We start from the raw sequence: 13,135 nt of genomic DNA, 5'->3' as shown, positions 1-13,135 counted from the left end.
CGTAGTCATGGCTGAAGAAGTTGAGGGAAGATAGGTAAGCGTGGAGTTCGGCTTCAAGGGTGGTAAGGTGGTCATTTCGTAGGGTGTGGTAGCCAGAGAGGGCTGGGAGTTCCCGGAACGTTCATGCAACACCGGTGGTGGTGGTAGTCAGGCTTGCATCTGCGTATCAGTCCATTTCACATTCAAGACGACTGGCCTGCAGTTGTTTAATGCGCCGCTTGTGCTGGTTCGATTTGTGGCTTTTGATAAAGTCGATTCTACTAGCGGGGGTCGATCCCACGGGGCGAGTGGTGTGGGAGGTCTGTGCGACTGTATCAGTTGTTATCAAAGGTATCTTCACTGCTACATCGTGTTGTTGTTCCCCTAGGAATGGAGCATAACTAACTAGCGGATCGGCCAAAAGTCAGTGGTTGAAGTAAGGGACCAAAAGTATGTTATCTGGTTACACTACTCTGTATAAAGATAATTGGTGGGGGGGGGGGGGGGGGGGGGTTGGACAGCATTTTAAAATCATAATCGAGATATAACAGTTAAAGGGATAAAAAATCAGTTGCGAGAGTAAAAGTAACCAGTTACAAAGTGACTCGATCAGAATTTTTCAATGAAGCTTAGGAGGGCAGGGCATTCATTCCGGAGGCAGAAGTCTGCTTCGAAAGTCCCGAATTAAAGTAAAGCCGGCGCTGTTATGCCAATTGCAAGATTGCTAAGCGGAACGTCGAGGAGCAGCAGCCTAACTGCTGTAAATCGTCGACAGGATAACAGGTAATGGTGAGGTGACTGACCCGTCTTTATTACAATAACTGCAAAGGGCAGTTTATTCCAGACAAAACCTATAAAAGTACCTGTTTGACTAAGGAACTCGACAGCGATTGATTGATTGATTGTAGGGTTTAACGTGCCGACACAACGCAGGCGATGAGGCACGCCGTAGTGGAGGGCTCCGGATTAATTTTGACCACCTGGGGATCTTTAACGTGCGCCCAAATCTCGTACACACGGGCGTTTCGGCTTTTCGCCTCCATCAGAAAAGCGGCCGCCACAGCCGGGAATCGAACCCGCGAACTTGTGCTCAGCAGCGCAACGCCTTAGCCACTCAGCCACCGCGGCGGGTAACTCGACAGCGAAGGGCGCATAGAATAACCTCTAGGTTACGTGAAGGCCACCATTAGGATTTCCAGGAGAATTTCAGGCGGTAAAAAGTTCTCAAAGATAACAAAACCGATTCCTGCGGTCCTTGAAGCTTTAGCATTGTACGATACTTTGACGCAGTGATTAACGATGTTGGCCCAATGACCTCTACGACGGGCCAGACAACGCTATTTTCGCTAGTGAGTCAGCGGCTTCATTAGAGATAGTCCTGTATGGCCAGAAACCTCAAGGAGGCGACTTTCCATCATATAAGGTCGAGGACTTATCTAAACCTCCGTTGGTGACGTGTATATATATTTAGGGGCTGTAAGGGCTAAGCACACCAAAAGGGAATTTGAAATTATCACTGGAGGCACAATCGAAGCACCTCTTTCGCAGGGTCAAGACAATGACCAAAAAATCAGCATAGGGATAAAATCACCCTGACAAACCGAAACGGACCAGTTAAGGGAAGGAAAAATGCACCTTATATAGGTTTTTTTTTGTTTCAATTTTTCGGTGTCGCTTTTTTTTTAGTTTATTTCAGCTGGGGGAGGGGTGGTCATACCGTTAAAAAAACGCTTCTGCTACGGCAGTGTCTGTGACCAATCTGGGTCCCAGGGGCTGTATAAAAATACGAGGTAACAATTTTCCCAACTACTGCCATTGTGACTAGGTTCATGAATGTCTACTTCGTTTATCGCGAAGGAAGCCCTGAGCGCACTCGAGTCAAAGCAAAAGTAGATAACAAAGGTTCATAGTGTTTTTCTTCATTCGAAATACCCGTGCCCAGGTTTTTATGCAATTGCATGGAATTAACTGCACAAAAAAGACGAGAGAGAGAGAGAGAGAGAGAGAGAGAGAGAGAGAGCTGAAAAGATGCATGGTCGAGGCCTTAAGTCAAAGAAGCCGTTGTTGCGGCCGGCCGTCTTCGCTCTTCCCGCAAGCAATAGCTGCGTGTCGGGACAAGAGCTGGCCAGAATACTCACTCTCCCACTCACTGTTCCAATAAATAGAGAGATGGTCGTTGATTGTGGGCATGGGCGGCGTGTAAGCGAGTTGGGTATGGGTAAGGGTTATTTGAATGTGTCTCACAGTTGCTTCTTGTTCTTTCGTGGCAATATCGGGGACTACACACCGTAATTTTCTTGTCTGTCGATGGTGCTGTGTCAGTGTATGACAGTGTAGTGTAGTGTATAACAGTGTAGTGCTGTGTCAGTGTCAGTGTATGACAGTAGTGCTCGCCATGTCCGATCCTACTCTTCTGTCCCGCATTGTGCGCACTAGCAGCGCCGGAGACGTCTCGGTCCGTAGCAGTGCCGTCTAAAATACTCTAAACGACCTTTTCAGTCGCCTATCCCGGGTCGAGTCCGCACGGCTGACTCTCCTATTTACCCCGCGCGCACTAGTTGGCTTCGCCCAGGGAAGCCCGACATGACTTGAGGCTCATATAAATGAACGCGTACGGGTCTTGTCCTACAGACTCGTTTCATTTCAAACGAGACAAATGATCCGTCATGGGGAGGGTATTTATGGTACAGAGTAAATATGTTATTCGCATCCATTGAGTCGCCCTCGGAGGGACCTTTTTTACTTTTTCGGGGCCCCTTATGTATGTTGCATTTATAGCGGGGGTGGGGGAAAGGGGGGCTTATATATTGTGGTTATAAATAAATCCATGCAGTTAGTGAGAGCTGGTGTAGGGCGAGCCTCCATTTGCCCTGTCTTTTGCACGTTTTTGGCTTGCTTGAGCTGTGTTAGGCATGGAATTGCTTGATTCTATTCTTTCTACAATAGCATGGACCAGCGAAAACTTCAATGAAGTTTAACTTGATTTAAATAAGTTCTTGTTTCTCATTTTTTGGGAATGATCCCGGGGATAACGAAGCGGAAAATATGGGACGAAAATCTTACCCTCAAGTGAACTACGCTAAACATTTCTTAAGCATGATCGTTTCAAAAGAGAAACTGAAAGCCAGTTTGCGAATGGGTACAATTGGGCTTGTATATGTTTATAACAAACTTGTATTCCCTTATTTTTAGCGTTCGCAATCAATTTTATGGTTGTCACATGTGGCGCCGGGCTCCCATAGTTTGCGCATTGATTTTAGACTACGCGCAAAATACACAACATAAAACCAGATAATCTTCACAAAAACTTTGCGTCCTCTTCGTGTGTGTCCAATGTGTCGTGAATAGCTCCTCGCCTATTTTCGAGGCTAACATAACGCACTTACATTAAATTCGGCATTTAAAATCTCCCCTCGCTGACAAAAATCTCCAAGACAAGAACGAACGTACGCGCGCGCACACAAGAAATCGAGCGGGGAGCTCATGGGGTTCGAATATGCTCAGACGGAACTTGCGTCAAATATTTTCTCGCGAACTCACTTTAGAATTCGCCGTACTCCAGCATTATTAACGGCAAAATTCAGTTTTTTTTAGTTGAGTCCCAGTTGAGTCCCAGTAAGCTCCAGTTGAGTCCGCATGTTCAACTGACCACCAGCGATAACATTATTTGGCGCCAAAAATAGATCGAAGTGCATGTGCATGTACATTTCCGGCTGACCACAAGTTGATCCGCAGCAGTCATGATGCGTTGCTCGTCTGTTTTATATTCGAAAAAAAAAAAAGTTTGTTGAATTTCTTTTGTTGAGGCGGATGTGAACTCGGTAGCTCTTCTACATTTCTAAGCTGTTTTTTTTTTTATAACTTTTACAAAAGTCCCATTTGCAGCTTCATATGGCCTTCGTTTAGCATGCGCTGCTGTGCACTCTAACTGGCAAGATTCTCCAAGTGCGTTCTTTGGCAGACGCCAACTTTTTTTTTTCAATTAAAAACTGCTACCTGTGCGTAACTGCGCGGGTTACTTTTGTTATGCTGGTAGAGAGGGCAACTCAAGCGGGTCACCTCCAAGGCATCCTGGACTGAGGACGCCTCTCATTAGGCGGATGCCCTAACATCGCGCTTGCTGTCTTCGATTAAGTTTATTAATTAATTCAATCAATCAATCAATCAATCAATCAATCAATCAATCAATCAATCAATCAATCAATCAATCAATCCGTAGAAGGCCCATCGCAGCACGCATTCATGCACCCAAGCTACACGTGAGCTACGAGGTACGCCTGACCGGAAGGCTACTTGGCGATATTTATTGATTGAGGGGTTTAACGCGCCGACGCAACGCAGGCGATGAGGTGCGCCGTAGTGGAGGGCTCCGGATTAATTTTGACCACCTGGGGATCTTTATCGTGCGCCGAAATCTCGTACACACGGGCGTTTTTGCTTTTCGCCTCCATCAGAAAAGCGGGCGCCGCGGCCGGGAATCGAACCCGCGACCTCGTGCTCAGCAGCGCAACGCCTTAGCCACGGAGCCACCGCGGCGGGTCCTGGCGATATTTAACGTGCGCCGATAGCTCGTAAGCACGGGCGTTTCACCTCCATTAGAAAGACAGCCGGCAATCGCGCATCTCGTGCTCAGCAGCGCCTTAGAAACTGCCATCCCTGCGGCATTCATGAACAGCCAACGATGAGCTTACTTCATACGAAAACTGAGTGGCCCGAATGGAACATGTATGACAGGTTATCTCGGAGAAAATTCATTTTCTAAGAGCACAAAGCCATCGTACCCACGATATGAGATAAGCTCGAGGAAATACAGACTGCGTTGAAAAACTTCAAGTGTCATCACTGTACCTCAATACACTGCGTTTGTATTGAGTGGAAGAAGCTTGTGTGATTTGTGTACTTCGAACAGATGGCCCATAGACTATCTATGCCATCTCCCTGGAACGAGGGGGGGGGGGGGGGGGGACAAACGTTGTTACGAACAGTAAGCGAATACTTCAAACGGAGACAGTGCGGACTGCACTGTCAATACGGCGCGGTACTCTGCGTGCTTCTTGTTTAGTTTTTCGTTGATTAACCCTACGCCACTGCACGCCACTCTGTCTTAAGAGCAAATCAATAATGCCCGAAAAGTGCTCGCAACGCCTACTTGCTTCACGCACCTGTGCGCTCGGGCTTTGTCGCGCAGCAATTTCATGAGGCGTGGGATTAGATGGCGCTAATGAACTATAGTGTAGTCTTTTAAATATGCCACGGGAAGCCACAAAACTACATAAAAGCCAATTATTACCGGGCGAATTTCCCGACAGCCTCTAATCGAGTGGAACCGTACGCGTGCATCCATATTTGCGCCGTCAAGCTGGGTTTTCCATGCTTGTTTATTTTTCCTGCCTCGCTAACTCTCAAAACCGCCTCGAGCGACCAGCGTCCGGCGACAGGTGTATGTACTACGTGCGTCCCAAATGAACGAGACTCCCCTAACGATCATTCCACGAATGACCGCCATCTCGCGGAGGAAGTCCATTTGGTCGGCCACGATTATGTCCCCCGCGCTAGCTGGCTGGGCGCTGTCCTCGTTGTTTGAAGCATCGCGCCCATTTCAGGCGCTGGAGGTGCCGCGGCGCCAAGGAAGGGATAGGTGCGCCGACTGCATTACGAGCTCCAAACGGCGCCAGGTGTAAGTGGCACCGAGTACGACATGGAGGCGCTCAGATTTGAGCACCCTCTGGGACGGCTCATCTTCCCACTTGGACAGAATGGTAATTGCACGGGGGTTTTCTGTCTGAAATGTAATAGTCCGGGCTGCGAAGATCCGCGGTGCAGGATGGGCGTGGGATGGCGATCCTCGCCTGCCCAAGTATCCGCGAGGACGGCTGGACGACCGAGTTTACGTTTCATAAAGGCCAGGCAAGCGCTGAGAAAGGAAAACGCAAGATGGTGGTCTTGAAGATCCACAATTACGGTGTTGTAGGGTATCTTTACCTCAATAGAGGGCTTCCAATATCTTCAACAACCATGGGCGATATAATGCCGCGAGACAAAAAAAAAAAAAGACGCCTTCCTCATCCGAATATGGCGCGTGTAAACGTGTTGTGAATGGTAGGCTTGTTAAGCATGTCCAGTGTGACGTCTTCACTGGATGCTCAAAAGCTTCACGGAGTGGCGAGGGAAACGGTATCGCGGTTGCAAATTGCTTTGTCACCTCTCCTCCATCTGAGCTTAACATCACCTGGGGTAAGAGGATTAGGCATCATGCTGCTCAGATGAGGTCGCGGCGTGAACTTGCGGCCACAAAGGCCAGTTTTCCCGTGGGAAGTAAAACAAAAACACCCGTGTGTACCCACTTTCGTCGTACATTAAAGAACCGCACGTGGTCTAAACTAAGCAGTAGTAGTCAGCTATTACGGAGCGACTCATGACCCACGCGCCTCTTCGGTAAAGTCCAATTTGAGCCTTTACACGGCGACGATCGTCTGGGGCTGCAGGTGGAGGGAAAGTACCTTTATGTGGCGCGTGGGCCGTTTCTTGTCACCGGTATCAGGGCGTATATGCGCCACTGGAGGGAGGCGATTGCACTTTCCACGGCTGTCCGGTTTGCGCAGTAGGTTGCCAGTGGCATTGCGTAAAAGGTTCTGGAGAATATCGCCAAGCGAGTGGGATGGTGGACCTCGGCGTACTGGATGGCGGCTGGCTTACTTTTCCCCTAGCCACTGCAGTTGATGGGGAGACAGTGTACGTTGCAAATAGTAGTGTTATCTGCTGCGCAGGGGCGGCGTACCGAAGCGCTACCCGCCTTGAAAGCTCCATTGGCGCGGGCTGGACATGCAAGCACCGCTCGATGTATGGCGTCGGGCATTGGTTGACAGGCTCGCGACGGATTCTTTTCGCTCTGGTCGAATTGCTGCAACAAGTTGCCCTAATTGTTTATGCGCTATTTCCGACCGGGACACAACGATAACGACACTGAAGTCACGAATGCAATTTCGTAAAACGTTACATGATAAAACTGCTGCGTATACGTACTATCGCGATCAGCCTTACATATAACTCACAATCGCGTGCCGGAGCGTTCTGCAAGGCTGGATGATGGTGCTGATCATTATCGTGTTGTCGAATGAAAATGTGAGGGTTTTGCCGTCCCCGTATTGCTCGACACCCGGAGCGTACTTCCGAAGGCCCACGTCTTCCGCAATATGATTGTTGCGAAATGGTTGTTGCAACCACCGTAGGAGTGTTTTCTTTGGGTATTGGCGATTAGAAAATGGCACCACATCGAGCGTGCGGAAGAGCGCGAGCCGACTCGCGAGTGCTATGTCGCTTGCATATCAGTACGATAGCGGACAAACCATCAATAGGCGGTGACCAGGTAATTTCAACGTGACGTTCACAGCGACGGCTTGCGGACGTAAACCTCCCTTATGACGAGCGTACGGCTTTCGTTTTTTTTTTCGTTTCTTTTTTTCGCTGTAGGTTTTGATTGATTGAAAGGGTTTAACGTGCCGACGCAATGCAGGCGATGAGGCGTACCGTAGTGGAGGGCTCCGGATTAATTTTAACCACCTGGGGATCTTTACCGTGCGCCAAAATCTCGTACACACGGGCGTTTTTGCTTTTTGCCTCCATCAGAAAAGCGGCCGCCGCGGCTGGGAATAGAACCCACGACCTCGTGCTCAGCAGCACATTCGCTGTAGGGTCATGGGTTCGATTGAGTATAAATAATGGGCTCCTGTGCGTTCATTTGCAGTAACATGTCTGATTTTTTTATGCTCTGGTACTGGTACCATCAGCAACAAAAGCAGCTCTGACTAAAAGCGGCACGGCAACCCTTTCACACATGTACGTACGTCTTTAACATCTGAGCGGCGCATTCTGTGAACAGAAGAATTTCCAAAATAACGTTTAAAACAGTGGTATTGGCGGTGAGCGCGACCACGGGCGGCGCTGCGAATCGCGTCTCTGTGACGTCCGCTTAGGGATTCTCGCATTTTTGGTCTGCTTCACACGCTCGCTCTCCTTGCTGTTTCTTTGCGCTAGGTTGACTTTTGATGCTTGTACGCAGCAGATTTCGCGTGTGCGAAATTTTTGTTATAATAAAAGCCTTAAAATCGCGTACACTAGCCCAAGGCGTGATTTAATATAGTTTTTGATACCACTCCGTAACAAACATGCGTCGCCCCATTCCTTCAGAAGCCGGTCCTGTGCGGAGCGCGAAGAGTCGGAGCTATGCGTCAGCTCCTGTATACATGAATCTTTCGAACAAAGGGAACAGTCAGCTGCTAATAACCGACAACAGCGAAAATGCAAGACCAAAACAAATTCCCAGGCACTCGGGGCTGTCGGCTTTGGCAGGAGGCATTGCGATTTCCGGTAATCGTATGTAAGGTACAACAGTTTTTGCAACCTTGCCGAATGCTCTAAAGTATTGTATCACGTCACTTTACGTTGTCATGGCTTGGAAGAATGCCGTCATGCATTATGCGGCGCAAAAAAATCTACAGCTTGTATAGGCGCTTGCTCGTTTTATATCCGGCTTCTAACCAGTATGGGGGCTTATTGAGGATGACGCTAGCGATTGCGCAAGACACCAGTAACATGGCCGGTTCCAGCTCGGAGGCTGTGCTCGTATACACGGCACGGCGCCATAACCCCTTCATCCACAAAGCAATCGTGGTTTCAACCTCATCCGATATTTGTAGGTGCGAGCCTAATCATAGAGACCTAAGAGAATGACACACCCATTTTTCATTGCTGTTTTTCTGTCCTGATAAAAAGTCAGTACGGAGTGTAAAAAGACAGTACGGAGTGGAGCTAGTGCTGGTTGGTTTCCGGCGTTTCTACAAATGCGAAGTCATAATATGTTTCCGCCATAGCACACACGCACGCGCACACACATGGATGCACTCACTCACGCGCGCACACACACACACACACACACACACACACACACATAGATGCACTCACTCACGCACACACACACACACACACACACACACACACACACACACACACACACGCACGCACGCACACGCACACACACACACACACACACACACATGCGCGCGCGCATGTTAGTCACGTATTCTGTAAAAATATTGTAAGAGTATGCATGTTGAGACCTGGAGGGATATTTACGGTACATTTCCCACAGCCATATCTTCCCCATATTTAAATATGCCTTGTAGTAAAACTGCCCTTAAGAGAAGGAGGAAGCGAAGGTGGAGGAGGAGAAAACTTTATTTAACATAGAAATCAAGCTGGTTAGTGGGCGACGTCCTCAGTATAGGACAAAAGGGTTAGAGTAATTTTCTTTAATTCATGGAACGCCATCAGGCCTGGATTTGTTCTTTACGCATGAAGGGGTTGGAAAACAGCAAAAAGCTGCTTGGATGTATTCATCGGTTTCGATTTTTGTTATGCTAAAAACTGGCACGCATACTGTTTATTGCGTTCGTTAGCGAGTATATCGAGCCTTCAACGCCGTAATCGTGTCATAACCGTTCGCGTTGAGAGTCAGTTCGTTAGGATAACGATGGTTATGATAAAAACTCGGGGCACAAAAGCCGCCTTCGAGTACTCTGGACAACGTTGTCTGTGCCGTTTTGCAGCGGCGTACCACAAACCTTCTCATTGTATTTGCATTTGAGTAAATGGCGCACACTGAGGATATGCACCTTCCTGCAAGTAGCCATTACGAAAGCCATTTTTTGAGAAAGGGAATGTATGCCATACAGTTTGATGAAAATATCTCCACGAACTCTATTGCTGCTTTCCCGATCTCTCCCATTCATTTCAATGCATTGTAATCATCCCCATCTGACGTAGCAAGCACTGCCGCTAGCAGAGCTAACCTGTCCAGCCCACATTAAAGAGTTCTCTCTCTCTCTCTCTCTCTCTCTCTCTCTCTCTCTCTCTCTCTCTCTCTCTCTCTCTCTCTCTCTCTCTCTCTCTCTCTCTCTCTCACGAACCTTGTTATCGTACGCATTTGGGCTGGTTGGTTCATGATTACGAATGAAAAAACAGCGCTAAAAGGACAGGACAAGAAAGGACACAGGACCACGGCGCTGACTAACAACCAAATGTGTTTTATTTCTTCAGTCAGCATATATACTTCACCATTATCACTAGGCAATGACAAACAAATTGATTGTAATACTCAGCCTGCGCAGAGGCTAAGAGGCGATCAATCAGACATGAATTTTATCTCTTTTGGAAGGAGGGAAATCGAGGGGAGGCTAACACATGCCTCGCCACTGTTGTGGATGTGATAGGCTTCTGAAATGAGACGCGCGCATTCATCACGGTATTTTGACAAGAAAGTGGTATCTTGAAAAATTGGGTGGCACTTGCATTTCTTACAGTTCTTACAATGAATGGCTAACTGACTATCAGCAGCCTGTTTTTTAACCTTATTCGAATGTTCCCGCAAGCGGTCATTCGCGCACCGCCCCGTTTGGCCGATATAATATTTCCCGCAAGAAAGAGGAATTTTGTACACTACACCTTGGCGACATTCGACATACTTCTGCTTATGTTTCTTAGTACATCCTCTTGTTTTCCTCCTCCCCTCTCCATTCACTTTCTGGCACAGACTACCGAGCTTAGTTTGGGCAGAAAACAATAGCTTAACGCCTGCCCTGCCGACAACCTTCCTGAGATTGTGCGCCACCTTGTGCACATATGGGATGACGGCTATTTTTTGCTGCGAGTTTGTCTCCGATTGTATGGCAACTGAGCGTTTTTTCTTAAGGTCTGCTAAGAGGCTTTCAGCAATGTTAGCCAAAAGCGTTGCTGGAAAACCTGCAAGCTTCAGGCGTGCTACTTGCGACAGAAAACTTTCATCAACTTGGTGGTCACAAGACCTACTTAGCGCCGCCTTCATGCACGCTGTTGCAATGCCGCGTTTTACAATCTTCGAGTGGGCAGACGAAAAAGGAAGAAGGCTCTTTTGAGACCTTGGCGCATAACGCCAACAGACATGGCTATCTAAGTACGTGAGCTCAAAGTCTAAGAAGCGTAGTTTGTTATCTGAAGGGTGCTCAGTCGTCAGTTCAAAACAGCTTAATTCTGCGACAAACACGTCAAAGACAGTCTTAGCAGCAAGCTGCTCGTCAGAAGGGTTAGTGCTGTAAAATATTAAAAAGTCATCCACATATCGCATCACCTTAACCGCGCTCGTCTGACTTAGCTTGCTCTCAAGCTTACGGTCGTAGCTGGCTAATAAAATGTCACTAAGAACAGGGGCGATGCAAGATCCTATGCACACACCTTTCCGCTGTATAAAAAGCTTATCGTCCAGGCAGATGAAGGTGGATTGCATATTGTGAAATAACGTCCAGGGAGGCAAAGGAAAAGGCGGTCGTCTGGGAAATGCTGATATATTTACACTATTTACATAGAACCGTACAGTGAGCAGCCATCTTGATGCCTCGCCTGGTCGTCTTCTTCGTCGTCGTCCAGGTGTCTGTTGAGCTTGGTGCGAGCTTCCTCTTCGTCTTCTACAAAAGTTTCAACATCTTCCCGCCCCAAATAGTTCATATGACCGTTCAGTGCCTGTAGTCAGTTTGCCGTTGGTGTCCAGTCCGTGTCCGATTTTTTCATTTTTTTCTTATTTTCGGCCTTCTCTTTCTTCTCGACTTCGCCTTTCTCCTTACTTTCGGCCTATGTTTCTTCATGACCATCAGGCCAGGCGATGAACCACAGGCATATTGTGCTGCATAGTGCGGTGTGCGCGTAGTCTTCGCATATTGTTTCATCGAGGTCCGGTGTTTGCACCTAACACCTACGTTCGGAACATCTATATTCAGGTTGGGTGCAGCGAAAACTGCCATGGAACCACCTCTTGCGTGTTTTCTTGATCTCTGAACCAGTTCATTGGCCTGGTTAATCGTCGACTTTATCATGATCTGATCAGAATTCTTCTTTGATCCCTTTCCTGACAATGTGCCGTGTTTTGCAGTAGGTTTTAGGCCAATGTGAAGTTCTGCAGTCCCCGTTGAATGGCCCGTGCGTTTATGGGCAGCTATATTAACCAGATCGTTTTTTGAGGCCGTTCCTTCGTAGAGGTGAAGCTGATGCACTTTTACCGCCTCTGCCGTAGCTGAAAGCACATCTTGGGGCGTGAGAGTGGTTTCCTTTGGTATCTCGGAAAATGTGCTGCGTGAATCGGTGAGTAGGCTGTGCTTACGTCTTGGGCCATACGCACCTCCGGCGCGGCCACACATCTCGGTCACACGATCAGGCTTGCCTCGTAGTGACGAATCTCGGTTGTCGTTCGTAGAACTCATCTCAACTCTTTCGCTTAGCCCATGTTCATGTAGCGCCACATATGCCCCCTCATGAAGGTCCTTTCGCAGAATGTCTGTACCACGCCTTGAAGCCGCAGGGGAGCTCTCAAAGACCTCAAGGGCGGAGGCTTCGCTGGTAACACCTTGCGAAGTCGGTGCGTCTTCCGAGATGTTATCGTCTGGTGCTGATGTGGTTGTCATAGATTTCGGGAACAATAAATGGCCTGCATTCCGTTCCTGCTCTGGCACTTCCGGCATCATGACGTCTTCAGATCCAAGCGAGATGTTCACAGTGGTCCCACGAAGAGCCTTCTCATTTGCGTGGCCGCTCATAGAGGTGTATGGCTTTGTTCGAGCTGGCGATATAGCCATGGGTGAAAATTCTTGGGGCCGATGGTATATTACTGTTGTACCCATCGATGACGTTGTAGTAGCGTGTTCGCGGTATGTTCCGGTCTCTTCCTTTGGTTTAATAATGTATGTGGTACTAATCGATCCACCTTCGGGTTGGTCTTGCTCTTCTATCGCAACGTTCTTGGGTGGTACGTTCTCCTTTCGTTCCTTAAGTTTTATTTCCAGTAATTCAATAATTCTGCGCGCTTTTTTCAACGACTCCAGAGCGTCTTCGTTTTGGCCGTCACGTTTGTCTCCGCGAGCCAGAGCTTCCAGCATCTCATTGATTCTATGTAGTCGGTCGGCGCTATGCTGAAGCCTGGCTAACGAAACTGCGGCCTCGACGTCTTTGGTTTTTCCTAGAGTGGGCGTTATTTCGGCGATCAGCGTCTGATTGAATTCTACAAGGCTTTTCTGAACAACTTTCAGCCGGTTCATCTGCTTCGACGCCTCCTCTTCGCTTCGGGGTGAGCAATGCG

General features: G+C 48.2%; 1 long non-coding RNA gene and 1 pseudogene across 1 annotated transcript in view; both read right to left on the bottom strand.

The window, feature by feature from the left end:
• Positions 1–13,135, bottom strand: part of LOC144172476 (uncharacterized) — an 86,295-nt gene that overhangs the window by 36,609 nt on the left and 36,551 nt on the right. The gene's annotated exons all lie outside the window — the stretch shown is intronic.
• Positions 1–13,135, bottom strand: part of LOC144138334 (serine/threonine-protein phosphatase 4 regulatory subunit 3-like) — a 32,398-nt pseudogene that overhangs the window by 18,471 nt on the left and 792 nt on the right.

The sequence above is a fragment of the Haemaphysalis longicornis genome, unplaced genomic scaffold (genome assembly GCF_048455015.1).
Source record: "Haemaphysalis longicornis isolate Haplotype H1 unplaced genomic scaffold, Haemaphysalis longicornis Haplotype H1 scaffold_1, whole genome shotgun sequence".
In the NCBI taxonomy this organism is placed as follows: Eukaryota; Metazoa; Arthropoda; class Arachnida; order Ixodida; family Ixodidae; genus Haemaphysalis; species Haemaphysalis longicornis.
This window is presented reverse-complemented; position numbering and strand designations above follow the sequence as displayed.